At 34.5% G+C, this 16,141-nt stretch overlaps 1 protein-coding gene across 1 annotated transcript in view; it reads left to right on the top strand.

Annotated features, from left to right (window-relative positions):
* Window positions 1–16,141, top strand: part of LOC105230335 (neuroligin-4, Y-linked) — a 123,736-nt gene that overhangs the window by 23,380 nt on the left and 84,215 nt on the right. Inside the window, exon 2 of the mRNA XM_011211035.4 lies at window positions 14,616–14,668. The gene's annotated coding sequence lies outside the window, so the exon portion shown is untranslated. The remainder of the gene's footprint in view (window positions 1–14,615; window positions 14,669–16,141) is intronic.

Here is a 16,141-nt window from a genome sequence, read left to right as displayed (position 1 = left end):
ATAATTTATGCATTTAAAATGTTGCGTATACGCAGTGGGGGATGCTAGTAATACATACTGCTGACAAGATGAGTTATGCTTAACCTATATATTTGTATTCCGAACATTTGTGATTGATTCTGGCACATATCTCCGTTAAGTCGTAGGATCGAGTCTTTGGAAGAAGAAGCTCAATCAAAATTCCGGTAAAAGCCTGAAAACCTATTAAATTATAAATATAATCATTGATGAAATGTTTATTTATGCATGCGAGTTTATGTGTATAAGTATGCGCTTCATCGCTCTATATAATGATTTTGAATCTTTTAATATTAATTTTTCTTTCTTTCTCTTATTAATTAATAAAATAAAATTCGGTGCTTTACAGTTTAGCACTGCCATTATAAAAGTATCTAAACCTCTGAAATATTTAATATTAATACATATTTTTAGACATGAGAACTGAACAGAATAGAAATTCTTAAAATGAATGCATAACGCCAGAACCAAACCACCAAAACCTTTCAACGAATACCCATTCGTTTACGTATATTTGGCCATGACCGCCTCACTGTCACTGACATTCCGCCGCATTCATACTGATGAGCATTATAAAATAAACTCTGCACATTTATAAAAAGGTACATAAATAAGCTTTTACTGGACACCGAATGAGCAAGTATTTATTTATGTACGAATACAAATCCGTTAATCGTATCTTAACTGCGGATACTTTAATTCCACTTTTCGCTCTTCATTTATACATTAAGCAAACTATTTACATTTTCAGTGCGATCGTCATTTGGCTGTGAATGAAGAGTGGAAAGAGGAATGCGAAATAAATAAAACCGCAATAAAATGTTAACAAAATATAAATATAGCGGAATTTATGTGCCGCAGCGCAATTGAGTGGAAGTTGGCTGATAGGCCCACAGTTTGCGGAATTTCTCGTGACCAAATAATACTGTGTATTTATGTATATATATATGTATATACAGATGGGGTTATAAATATTATTTATGACCACAATTTGCGGAAAAGAGCAAAACACAAAGCAAGGCTAATAAATTTATTAAAAATTTAACAATTCGTAAGTGAGAAGTTTTGGAGTTGTTGAAAGTTAAAAGCTTATTTGCTCATATTTTTTGATTTATGGATCAATGCAAATATTAATTTTTGTAAGTGGTATTGCGTACTCTGCCTTTTCTATTTCTATGCATTCATAATTTTATTAAAATAATTTAAATTAAATATCATAAAAATATTTTCAATAAATCCATCCTTTAACTTCTTTAACATAGTTAAATAGAAATCATATTATGGATTTTTATTTAAACTTCCATTAAATAAAAACTTATTTTTCAACTGTGTTATACTAAAGATTAAATTCCCCTACAAAAACAAACACATTTATGTGTACAAGGTATATATGCAAGATATGTAAATAAATATGTGTTTCTCGGCTACAACGTTACTACTTTTATGCGTTTTTTTACTACCTGCAGGATATGCTACCATAAAGCGCGTTGGGGTAATCCCAGTCGGTAGACATTTTACACCATTCGCCTGAGGCAAAAACTCGGCGAGAGTCCAGGCTTATGTTGTTACATGCCATTGTTTGTATACATGTACCTTTCACTTGCACCCACACACATGTATAGCGGCAGTAAAGCCACAGCAAATCTGTGATATGAAATAAAATCCCAGGGATTTTCCCGCCGCTACGCAACACTGCTGTTCGCCCGCTTGTTTGTTGGTCTGCCACGCACACACTGCTGCTTGCTTCGCTGTCCGTTGATCCCGCTATCACAAAGCTGATGTACTCGTTGTATTCTATTTTGCTGCAGCCATAGCTATCAGTTATCAGCAACCGAAAAGACATTACAATAACAATACATGGCTCAGAAAAATAATTTAAGAGAAAAACGTGGAAAAAGGCGAAATACGGTTGTGGAAATATTTTCGTCTTTTAGCCATTGAAAAACGTAATTTCTCTCATACAAATTGTTAAGAGTGGTGACTTGCTGTAGCAAGGATTTGTTCTTTATTTGAACTGAAAGCGATATTGTCGTTTATTTTAGTCGAAGGTTTCCATTTACATTGAGGTAACGAATGCGAAATAGTTGAATTGAGACCATAAAATGTAAACTTAAATTGGATATTTATTTGATAGATATTATGGAATGTAAAATGTTTCTACGATCTCTTCACTAAAATCTTTTGACAGCTAGGAAGTTAGTTTACTATATTTACTTTGGAGCGAGCTAACTATCTAGAATATGGTTCCTTATCAAGTTCTCACAAACAGCTTCTAATTGTGATTAATTTTTAGATGAACTACTTGCCTTTCCGGTGATAGGTTGTCAAAGCAAATACGCTCGATAAGACTACTTTAAAAAAACCAAAAACTTGTGGTGCTATACTGAAGGGGGCTCAGTTAAAGAAGTATCATTTTTGATTATCCGTTTTAGGAGTCCCACTTAAGATCTTAATATAGGAGAAGCCCGTTATAAAGCATCTTAGTCTAACCACTCACAAGGTCTAATCCTCCTCGCAAGTGAAGAAAATGCAGCTTTCTGTCTGATGCTGAGACTCACTAATTTAACTATGAGAATACTTTTAACACAAAGTTATTTAGAGTTTCAACTCAATTACTCAAAAAGTTGAGATGACATATTATTAGCCAGAGACCTGAGCTTGACTTGAATGTTAATGGGCAAATATAAGAGGTTTTAAAGCCCTTGTAAAATTGTTTCGAATTAAATGCAGTAACTAAATTTACTAAGATCTCTTCAGGTGTTGCACGACACACCTTTTTTTCTATTTAGTATATACATATTAATAAAGAATCAGAAGGAATAGTAAATATATATCTCTAATAACTTAATACTTGATTTCAAATATTGAAAATTATAATATTATGGCTTTCTTTTAACCTAAGCATTCCTCATTTAAAATAATTTCAAGCAGTTTCAAATACTAATCACAGTATGCTTTAAATAAACTTTTCTAGAAGTTCTAAAACAACTCAATTTAAGTTGATTACGTAATTCACATAGCTATGAAATTGATTTAATAAAATGGCAATAAAAAATATTTAAGGTATCATAGCAAAAGTAGTTGAAACTTGAAATCACATAAATGCATGGTCTTTATCTCTCATATACCTATAATTTGTATGCAAATACGTAGCCATCTCCTCTATACAATCCATTTGCCATTCATTGCTGTTCGAAAAGGGGCTGCTCCGATAACAAAACATCTACTAAGCTCTCATTTTGCACTTAAAGACTGAAAGCTTATCCTTTCGACAGGTATGCTACATAGCATAAACCCTGCCAATACACACGACCCATAGACACATAGACGTATCTAGCTTAACAAGTGACAAAATGGTATGAATAGAACGCACCGTTAGCATGATTAACCATTTGTCATGCGTCAATCATACACAACAGCACAGCCTTTCATAGAAACAGGCAGAGAACAGCAGGCTGTAGTGTTCGTATAGACAACAGAACTCAAATTGAAGGACGATCGGCAGCACAAATAGTTCATTGAGTACCATTACAAAGCTTTACATGTGTATATGTGTGATGTATACTTGTATCGTACGTATAGCTCAGTGTTTTCGCATTGGCAATTTAGCATATGCAATACCCACTTTCCGGCTGCTATACGTTGCACACGCTGTAAGGCCAAAGCGACTTTTATCACACAAGCATAGGCTGTCAATAAATGTGAGTCATTTCTATATGTGTGTGTGCACGTCGAAACTGTAGCATTCAAATGATTGAATGTCTGCTGTGGATGTCTCAACTTTCCTCTATGCCACATACAAGTACGTATGTGCATGTGTGTATGAAGCCAAATACATGTTCCAGTTTTGTATTTATCTATTTGTGCGCCCATTCATATTGTTTTTTATCGACCCAAATTGGCGTAAAAAATCGGAAAATTCAATAAAACAAATTGATTGCCTAGATGCTTTGGAAAAAGATAACAAAACGTTCGGTTGTTAAAGCAGTGAAACGAAAACATGGCGCGTGTTGAGGCTCTAGAAGTGTGTTACGTGCTTCAGTTACGATTGCGACATTGAGGCATTGGTTTAGATATTTATATACTCGTATAAATATGTTTTTATTCGTACACAATTCAATTCATTTTTGTAGACCATGTAGGATGTCTCTTTTCCCAAGTGGTAAACTATTGTTGTTTTGACGGCTGAGAGTTTAACATATGTACTCTTGTTGTGGCTGTTCACGCCTGGCTTAGTTAAACAAATATTTCAGCAATGAAAATGGGAACCAAATGAAAAACGGAATATGAGTGATATACGCTTATAAATAATTTTAGTCCGGCACTGTCAAATTTTCTCTAGAATGATTTCTCAATGAGTTAATTGGAGGCCGGAAGAGATAACGATTTTCGGTTAGGATAGTATAACTGTGCCTTCTTCTAATCTTAAGGTATCTTTTCTTCTTATGAGATATAAGAGAAATTGTTAACTTCGTTGGCATTGAAACTGTAATACCCTTCACAAATATAGTATTTTTTACAATAACTCGATTTTGATTATTCGGTATATATGACAGCTATACATATGCTATCGCGGGTTCAGACAAATGCTCAGCTTCTTAGAGAGAAAGGACCCTGTACAAAATTTCAGATCGGTATCTCGAACGCTGAGAGACTAGTTTGCGTGTATACAGATATACGAACCGAATAAAATTTAGTTTATATAGAGTCTTTGTTATAGTGTAACAATATACTTGTATAGTAAGACTGTGATAAATGTAATGCATTTAATTCTGCCTCTAACCAGTAAAGCGCTGGTTTCATCGTTTTCCTGTTTACCGTTATGTAACTGCTTGCTGCCAATCCAACTCATCCCCGGCAGTTTAGTTGCTTTGGCTTTCACCTACCAAACACACATACATATGTACCTAGGAATATGCCTGTATGCCTCATGTTTCATGCTCTAATAAGCGTTTTGGTCTCTTACATCCTTTTATAAAGTAGTCACCGCTTTGATGTGCAAACACATCGCCTCAACTTTCCGGCCTGTTCAGGAAACACATTAAACTCCGCATTTTTGTTTTTCCTCTCTTCTTCTTTTTTTTATTCAACCAACGCATTTGCCTTTTTACGGCACCCTCACGATGTGTGACCTGTCTGCTTATCCAGTCGGTACACATCAAGTTGTTTGGGGCTTTGGTGAGATATTCTGCCACATTTACAACGCCTTGGCGTAATCCTCGTTGGCTCTGTGAGCAGTAATGTTCATATGAATGTGTAGGCATTTATTTACATATATATGTATGTATGTAGATGAAGAAGTACCCTGTAGAGAAATTTATTGGCTAAAGCTGATAGAAAATGGTTTTAATGTAAGAAATATTAATTATAATTTTCTGCACAGTGTTTATATACTTAGCTCCAAAAAGCGAAAGGAAACGAATATGTATATGATCTGCTACTAACGACGTTTTTGAAACGTAAGCTATATCAAACTGGTACAAAATTCTTAAAAGCGTCTTATTTGGTAGTTTTTTGAAGTTTACATTGGATTATAACCATATAAAGTTTCACATATACATATATCTATAATATACCATATATAAAAGTGTGTCTGTGTTAAATTTCAAATTTACAGTTAACTACCAGAATATGTACGCACATTTTCGCCATTTGCTGTTGCAGGCAAAGATTTGTTTTTTGATCCAATTTGAGAAATTGTGTTGGCAGCTCAACGCCATTCCCCGCAATTCAAAACTCTTTACATACATACACACAAACAGCCTATATACCACACCTAAGTGGTAGGTATAGAACCCGTTATGGCTGTCCTGGTTTTCAGTGTCTTCGAGCCAAATAGCTGCGCTCCAGCTTAGATATACTTTATACACATACATACATATGTACAAATGTGTCCCCTGGGAGTTGAGCTCTTTCATTCATATCTGTTTGTATGTTTACACTTTTGGCGCGTTTTCGTAAGGAATGTCGTAAAATCCAAATGCACGACTACAATTTCGTTATTTTATTGGCACTTCTAAGCGGGCGTGTCCGGTTGCAGATAAGCCGCCACAATTTGATAGCTGCCTGCTGCCTACTGTGTAAATAAAGGGTAGAGACTCCTCGAGCCATTCGGTCTGGCCAATTTTGATTGCATTTTGTGAAATATTTGAAAATGAATTTTTAAGCACTTAATTTCCAAAACAAGTAAACAAACAGCAAGACAGCACATGTGTAAACGCACACACACATCATACATAGCAAGACATCGTTTGTGCACAAATACAACAGCAGTTAGGTGATTTGTACGTTTTTATTAGCTTTCTGCCTCATCTTGTTGCAAATACGTATCCACATGATTTTGTCGCCCGAATGCATATATATACATATAGCATGTCTATATAACGTCTTTATACACATACATATGTTTGTGCACACACGTGTCAGAGTGTGTGTGCTAACTGTAGGTTTCGTGTGGACAGCCATGCATAATTTACATTTCGGGCAGTTGTTAATGGTTTGACATTTGTGTCCTTCTAACTGGTGCCCTTACAGTTGTTGCTTTTCTTGATGTATGACTGTGCTGCCTTGCAAAATGTATTGCAATAAATTTCGGCAATCATCAAATGTCTCCATGCAGCTGGCAGTAGATTCGTTAGATTCGGTAAAATATGACTGGCATGCAAATGAAAAAGAAGATTTTAAAATTGCTTTGAGAAGACTTTTTTCCAAAGGCTCGTATTATATAAAGTGCTTATAGGCTGCATATAAATTGCTAAATAATAAATTTCTCAAATTGTGCAGAAGTTAGGTGGTTGATAGTTAGCAATGAAGGCCTTGTTTCATCGAAATTGCACAAACCTATTTTGCTGGATACTAGAAACTACGGAACTTAATATACTTGATATGATATACGTGTTTTCTCTAAGATCAAGTTGTCGTGCTGCCATTTAAGGTTGTCCAAAGGGACTCTTTTCGTGCACCTGTATCTTTTTTTTGCAGCAGACGCACTCTTGAACTAATGTGACTACGAAGCAATCTTTAGTTTGACAGAATTGACATAGAGTAAATATAAAGAGTTCTCAGCTTCACATGTAAGATTTTAATTACTCGATTTCAAACAAGAAACACTTACATAAAAGAAAATCGAATGTTAATGTTATCCAACACTTTCATTTCGGGTAATTGCTTTATGTTTTCTTACAAACGGAAATAGCAACTAGAAGTTGTCACTTTTCAGCGGCTTCATTTACAGCGACGTCTGCCAGCAGTTGCAAGCATGTGCAGCTTAGTTTCTACTGCAGTCCTACCAATTACATTGCTGAATGTACAAGAGACTCGTACTTTCTTATTTTCAGCCGCATGCCAAGGGTAAACTTTGAACGAGTACTTTCTAGCGCAATAATAACAATAACAATTACATCATTAAAATGCACATCGTTTTGTATGCTTGCATATTTGTTTGTGTCAGCCAAGTTGCAAACAACAAATACTGACGCCAATATCTAATACATAGTTAATGCCAACATGCCACACTTGGCAAGCGCACGCAGCAATTTCAATTGCAAACACAACCTACACACGTGTTGTGGTGTTAGTGTACAGTGTTAAAGCGGAATTGCCATTCATTAGCATTGCACCAACACATCCTGTGCTCGTACAAACTTCACTTTGTACACCATCTCTTCTAGTGTGTGTATTTGCGTGCGCGTGGCAGAAAGTTTGCACGGAGATTCGTACTTGTCAGCTAATTATGGGAGCTCATTAATAAAGTACCATATGATATGAATGTAGTTGGTTGCGAGGCAACGTGCTGTGCGCACGTGCACACCCTAGCAGAGACACAACAAACCAATTGCATTCGAAAATTGTAAATGGCTTTATAGGGCTGAAGCACACGCAGAATTCATACTGCTGCTTGCGAATTTCTAAACGGCACACATACATATGTACGCTTCTAGATACACATATAAGTGAAAAATCGGAGTAATTTCCTAGACACGTTTACAGCTGAGATTAACACAGAAGGAGTTGTTGCTGAAAGTTAAATATTAATTTATAAAGTTAAGCCAAACACTCACTTTTGAGAGTGAAAAGGAAGCTGATGTCAATTAAAATTTGCTAATTGCATATCCTTAAGCATCATTGAAAGCAATTCCGTAATTTATATTAACGCAAATAATCACATGTGACAGCGTTAATTGCACATGCATGTGTTTACACTAGAACAACTTGTTGTTGACAGTTACAATACCTTATATTTTGATATGTATATTTAGTATTTTACAAAGTAAATTGTTCCATAAAATTGAATGTAAATATGTGTTTTAAAATAAACTCAATTTGGATAATATAATTATGAGTTTTTTGGTAAATAACAATATTTTTCAGTTAAACTTTATCTTCTAGAAATTCATACATCTCATAGAAATTCATAAAAGCATAGATAGAAAATAAATTTCCTTTTCTATTTTGAATCCAATATATTTAAATAGATAATTATTTACAGAATATCAATTTAAAATAGACCATTATTCACTGGTCAGGAGCAATAAGCCCACACATCTCCATAATGTTTTCTTCAAATGAACAAATGTTATACATAATTTTATTTAATGAAAGCGGCTTTTGAACACATCCTTCCGTCAAAAAATAAGTGTGAAGGAAAGTACTCACAGTGTCGCACAATGAAGATACCTCTTTAATAGCAAATATATGTGTTTTAGTTTAAACAATCTGCATGTTTCGTCATCAACTCGTTTCTTGTGCTGGTCTCCTTTCTTGATTTATGCACACCATATCTCTATATTTGACCCTTATGTCTATTTTTGATTGCTACTTTTAAAGTAAACTGCCTTCTCTTAGATATCAAGACAAACATTTTTGTTGATGTACTGTAAAAGAAAGGCAGAAATAATAAATAGGGCATCTTATTAATTCACATTTTGGTTCATCTCTATATTCTCTATTGACCGCTGAACCAAAAAGTTAGCATAAAAAATATATTTTTTTTTAACACTGATGTAATTCGAACGTAATAGTAAATCACCCTCACGGTCTATAAGAATAAACTGCATTACGAAAAGAACAAAATACTGAAAGCTTCAAATTGCCTCCGCAAAAATCTTCCTAGAAGAGCTTTCGAAATTGAGCGCCCTTTATATAAAAGCAACCATATAAAACACTTATATACAGTTATCAACACTTCTAGTTATACATAATCAACATAACGTATACGAAGCAGTACGAGAAGCCTGCACTTTATTCTAACGACGGATATATAACTTAGAAACTAAATTTTTCATAAACTTTTATAGTTTCTTTTTGTCCTAAAATTTACACTCACTCAAAACTAAATGGAATATTAAATTTTCAGTTTTCATTTTGTGCGCCATTAACTAGCTTCTCCTTAACAATGTCATATAAAATATTAGCTTTCGTCGGCGTCAAAATATAGCTGTTTTGAAGACTTTCGTATCGGCTGATGTCTTATACGATTGTTGCAAATGAATTTAACGACCACTAAATTTTATTTTATGACTTCATGCGAGAATTTAACGACACACACAACGATAGCGATGGCGGCGATCAAGCACAAATATTTACAACTACACACCCAGGGCGTATGAGTGACATAAGTCTAGCGTAATCAAGTCAAAGTGGGTGTGCTTGTGTGTTAAAAAGTGGGTTCGTTTGATAGTGGTTGAACGGAAGAACGTTTCGTGTACTTATCCCGTAGTTTATATCGATTGCAGGAATCTTATATATTTATACAACAAATATGCTTAGTTGTGTTTTATGCAAAATAATTTTCTATTGCTCAAATCTTTGCAATTATGTGACCGCCACAGCTAAGAGAAATTCTTGTGGTCGTCTTAATTACTATACACACACACTAGAAGGTAATTGAAGTACCTTAGCCCTTTTGTAGCCGAAATATAGAGAGTATGGCATGTATGCTCGAGAGGCTGCAATCAAATCTTATGTAAAATGTATTTGCTGTACTTATGGACTCTACACAATTTAACCACTAAAAACTTTCTTAATTGCTTAACCACTATGGCCAAAAGTTGTCGCTGTGGTAATTACATATACATAGGCAACTCATGTCAAGAAAGCGCATTTGTGCGTTTTGTTGGTTATGTGTGGAGCGCTTTTGTGTAGTGCTCGGTTATGCTATTATAAACTTTCATACCAATTAGTGAAATAATTGCAAAGTAGAACTTAGCTTGTTTTATAAATTATTTATCTGAAAGCGGCAATTAAACAAAAGTTCAAAGATAAGTAAAAGTTTTAGGTCACCTCCTAACAGCTGATGGATTTCAACGAGAAAATTTTGCATTTTATAAACTTGCCGAATGGTCCATACTGCTTTGCCGAGGAGGAACCATTCTCAGAAAAGAAAAACCGGTTATTCATACTATTTTCTTTCTTCGCATTTCCATACGGCTTTTGCAGAGAGTTCAGCTTTCTGAATATTCGAGAGGCGTTTGTGAATAACCGAGAGAACTGCCTTCTATGAATCGAATCCAAAGCATAGCAAGCTCTCATAGTCAGCAGGCGAAGTGAAGACTGCTATATTTGGAAGGCGCAAGCATAAAGTTCTCATTGGTACACTTTCTTAAAAACGAAATTAATGGCTTTTCCGCGTCTACTAAATACTATCATAATTTTAAGACTATATGTAAGGAAGATGGCTCTACACCTTTATTCTCCGAATGTGGAAAAAAAGTCTTTTCGTATTTCCAATCAAATTTCAACTTATTTTGTTTTCTATTTATAATGAACTTTAACGAACCAAATATGTACCATTTTGGTCGATCACTTTTTGCCATTTTCCCGCTAGAGACATCATTCCGTCAGTGTAAAACGTCTCTGGTTTCTCGTTGAAAAACTGCGTTAAGTAATTTTCACAGGTTTTTCTTGAAGCCAACTTTACTACATTAAGGGAGTTCTGCAACCGAAACAAATGATAGTCCGATGGTGCAAGGTCAGGACTATATCGTGGATGCATCAAAACTTTCCAGCCAAACTCTCCCAGTTTTTGCCGGGTCATCAAAGATGTGTGTGGTCTAGCATTGTCCTGATGGAAAATAAAGACCTTTCTGTTGATTAGTTCTGGACGCTTTTTTCGATTGATTGCTTCAATCTCAACAGTTGTTGACAGTAAAGTGTAGAAACTAGTCAATCGTTCGACCAGGCTGAAACAGCTCATAGTGGATGATTCCTTTCCAATCCCACCAAACACTCGGCATAACCTAACGAGTCGTCAATTCTGGCTTTGCGACCATTTGTTGAGCTTCAACATGCTTGGATCATGATCTTTTTCGCACATTACTGTCGTAGTTGACTCACTTTTCATCTTCTGTTACCATTCGCTTCAGATATGGTTCGATTTCATATTCGGACCATTAAATTTTTCACAGACAATTTTAATATTTCGAAAAGTATGGCAATAGCAACTGAAATTTTGTTCAGTAGAATCAGGAATCGAGATCTTAAATGTGTCTCGAAAAGTATTTTTAAGTTCTTTAGTGAACTTAAAGGGTATTTTGAAGCTACTAATAAATTTGTTCAAACTCAATTTAGTTTAAATGTGATCAAGTGATAACTAAATATCTTGCAGAAAGGCCTTGTCATTGTAAATAATTGTATTGCATAATTATTTCTAAAGACCACTTTATTAAATTATAATCTTCAAACTTTGTTTTGCTTACTAAATATAATTAAAATGCAAAGGCCGAATTGCAATGCCTTCACAAAGCAAAAGCCGTTTTCTCCAACCACAAACTATTTTAGTAAATTTATGTGGAATATGAACAGTGTATTCCTGCTAGTTTTCATTGATATGTATTATGTATTTATATATAAATGCTAACCAGCTACAAAAGATACCGCAACCGCAAATCAATCACATTTCTACACATTTGCTTTATTTGCAGAAGTGCTTAGGAGAAATAGGTGCAAACAGAACTTCACCACATACATAGCCGCATTAAGGCCGTAAGAAACATATGTATATATAAATTAACTAAATGATATAAGAAAATATGTATGTATGTATATATATACCCGCACAAATATAGCAATCAATCATAATGTGCAAAGTTGCTGTCTGATTAGGCGCAAACACATGCATGGGAAACCGCAACATCTACTTGCGGTGTGGTTGCCGACACGCAAAAAGCAGCGCAACGGCGCACCAACACACACGCGCAGATGCGTGCATATATGCGAAGAAATATGCACATATGTGCAATATAACGAAAGTTTGAAGACATAAATGGTAAAGGAAAAGAGAATTAAGCGAATCCAGCAGCGAAAATGCGTGTATACTAAAATGCACTCTGTGGCAGGTGCGGATATATACATACATACATATATATATATATATATATGTATTTCTATGTATATTATGCACAAATAAATATTTGCGCAGGCTTTCAATAATATTTGCACATAAATAAATTGTAAATACCAAATCTCAATTGTGAGGCATTTTCTGTTGAGTTTGCCAAATTTCTAGTTTTCGTGGTTTTCGTGCCATAATTTTTGTCATTTTTTATTGATATACGAGTATATAAGTTTGCAATTACTAACGATTTCATATTTACTTTCAATATATTGATAAATAAACCACAAATAATGCAATTAAATGGCATTTGTTTCTATTTCGAAGATCATCGAAGCTAATTAATTTGCTACTTAATTTTAATTAAAATTCCGCTGCGCCTACACTTCACCATATGTGAGCAAAAAACAATAAGAATTTGTAATTTAAATTTAGTGCAAAAATATATTCGTCGAAATATGTTTTCCTAAATTGGTATGATTGTCATTGACATCTATGCCAAATGTCACATCAAAATAATCTTTAGAGAAGTACATAAAGTGCATTCGGCGATTCTTACGATGAGTGAAATTATACAACAAAGAAGTTCCATTAATTTTTGCGTACGGAATCAAATTTCTGGTGCCGAAACATTAGAAGGCTGGAAAAGGTCTTCGGTGATGATTGTATCGAACAAGTGTTCTTATTCAAAGAGGGCGAGAACGTTGACAACGAACCACCTCTACCACGGCCATCAACATCAACTGATCATGAACATGTGAATAAAGTATTAAAGTTGATATTTGAGAATCGACTATTAACAGTTAGAGATCTTACTACATCGTTGTAATAACGAAAATATAAGTGAAAACCATTTTAATAGATTATTTTAGCCAAAGAAAAGTGAAAGCATGTTTGGTTTCAAAATTACTCAATATTTCCGAAAAACGACATCGCGATAATGTATGTGAAACAATGCTTTCCGCCTACCAGAATGTCGTGTTATTACTATGAGCGTTGAAAGCATGCTTAAACTTGGCAGCAGACGATCAATCAACGAATATCGTAGCAAAGGAGAGATGAAGTCGAAAAACGTCAAGGTTTGACAAAAATCAAGGTTAAGTTGACAGTCACATACTGCATTGATCCGCGGGTTTTTGCCAATTTTTCAACCAAAGTCATTTCGATTGATCCTTTGCTGTCATTTGGTTCGCATAGAGCTATCGACAATGCTCATAAGTCCTCTCACTTGTTATTTGGTAACATTTATTAGTAACTAAACTTTCATAATAAGCGCATAACCGTTCTTTTGACCCCTATGTGGAATGTTATCAAACTATCTCATAAAATTTCTGCTGTGCTCTGCTTAAAAAAGGACCTAAAAATATATGTAGATTGAACAAGGCAAAATACTGGCGGTGAATAATAAATATTATTACTAAGTTTATCCATTTTCGAAAAGCATACCTTTTTAGGATCAATATCATTGCAGAACATTTGAAATAATTAGTTTCATTTTATTTTCTAATTTTTTTTTTGTGCGACTTATCGTATTAAACGCAGTTTTGTTAAAGGGATGTTATCATCACTCAAGTCCTTGTTTAGATATAACTATCAAAGTAGACAAACTCGATTGTGGTAGTCACTTTGGTATTCACTTTGGTATTCAACCTTTAAGCCTATTCACAAATATGGAATTCGCAATATAACTAAATTTAGACCGATTTAGAATTAATTTGTAATAAAAAAAATTCCTGCAAATAAAAAATGTTCAACTCACATTCAGCAGAACAATTTCATGTTTGAGCAAAAGATTCACAATTTTTCATAACGATCACATAATGGTGTCTTATAATCACATACAGCTTTCATAAATGTAAGTAAAACTCGAGTTTCCAACATACTTTTTAGGTTTGCTTAAACTATTTTGAGTTTAATTCGATTTTGCCGAGAAATCTTTTCCTTTATGGCCTCCTTTATGGTCTGCGGAAATTTAAACATCTACGCATCAGTGGTAAGATGAAGCATTACTTTCTTAAATATCTGCCAAATGTTCGCAACTAGCAAATAGAAAATTCGAGCTAGTTGAGCAACCGTCATGCGTTTGTTGTAAGCTCTTTATTCTAGCGGAAATTTTGAAAACTCTGTTTGAATTATTTATATACATATATATGTGTAATTAAAAGAATAAATAGATAAAAAAATTATTGTTATATTATTAACTTATATTTGTTCTTCATATATATATTTTTTATTAACATAATTCTATAAACTCTTTCTTTTACAGATAACACATTGAATAGGAACAATTCGCAGTTATCTCTTCCGAAACGAGTCAGGGTAAATATATGTACTTATATAATGTAAATGAAAATTTTTATGACTATAATTACTATTGAATCAATATGAATATAAGTTTAATGCAAAGGTATTGTAAATTTATTTATAATTGGTTTAATGTCTCACTGGCATCATATAATTAAATCTAGTGAATAACATAAATTCGGCTAAGCTTTGCAATTTATTTAATAAAGCTGCCAGAGCACATATTCTATGAGATTTTTGTTTAGGATAAGTCAATCTCAGCACAAAGTTTTATTAAAATCCCTAATAGGCTTAAACTCTTGGTCAGGCAATGCATTTACAACACAACATCAAATCATAATCAAATTCACACTTTACACAATACAAAAGCAACCAATCTTGTAGGATAACATCTGCAAACATTTTTGCACTGAAAACTTTTCTTAGAATTCGAAACGCCTTTCAATAGCGTTCGAGTGCAATAACAGCTTTTCGTTGGCATGAAGGAGCAATAAATTCACAAGCGTTTATGCATTTGAATTTCAAATTCCAACTGTCAACTGCTGAGCAGAAAAGTGCAAGCAACCAGCACATATGGCAATCATAAAGCGTTGAATGGAAAACAAAGTGGAAAATGTAAACAAGCGGCTGTGTGCGAGCAACTCGCAATGTGTTGATGCTGCATCAGAATTGGATGGCATGCAATGTTTGAGTAAAGGGCAACAGTGGCAGTAACTGCCCCAACAGCAACACATTCCGACGATACACGATGATTGCGCAACATGCGTGCTGCAATAGTGGCACACAGCAAAACTTGATGTACAACCGACTGACACACACAAACACACTCACCAGCGCGCATATATGAAAATGGAAAATCTAAATGCAAGAACTGAGAAACCAGTGTGAAAGAAAATTTTCAACTTGAAGATGCACAGTGGTTGAGCCAGTTGCTAAGCCAATATTTGTGTGCATGTTTGCGGCAGTGTGTGTGTGTGTGAGGCCAGTTGGACATATAAAACGAAACAAGAGCGCATGTTTAGCGCAAGCTGTAGAGGGGTTGGTGAGCAAGTTTGACAAAAGTCAAGGACTAAGCCAACACACACACACACATATACAAATGTTAAGCACACATATACACACTCATATTCGTAGCGTATTGCAAAGGGCTTCAAAATGCCGCTAACCAACCGCAACTCACTTTAATTTAAACAGACAGTTTTACATCTTTTGTGGTTTTGTGATGTTTGCACAGTTGCTTTTTGGGGCGGCTTGTGGCATAAAAACTTTTGCTTAGCCTGTTTCGCTGTACGCATATGTATGTTTATTTGCTATTTTACAAACATACAAAAGCGCTATACTCGTATGTTATTTCTGTGTGTACAGATGGTAATTTGAGTAGATGTAGCGTATCTTTATGTTGGCTTCTATCAACATGTCATTATGTGCACGAAACGGCAAAGTCATGTGTACTTGCGCACATACATAAATATTTGGTCTATGCCCATT

Source organism: Bactrocera dorsalis, chromosome 2 (assembly GCF_023373825.1).
Source record: "Bactrocera dorsalis isolate Fly_Bdor chromosome 2, ASM2337382v1, whole genome shotgun sequence".
NCBI classification, from domain to species: Eukaryota; Metazoa; Arthropoda; class Insecta; order Diptera; family Tephritidae; genus Bactrocera; species Bactrocera dorsalis.
Note: the sequence above shows the minus strand (reverse complement) of the source record. Positions and strands in the feature narration are given on the sequence as shown.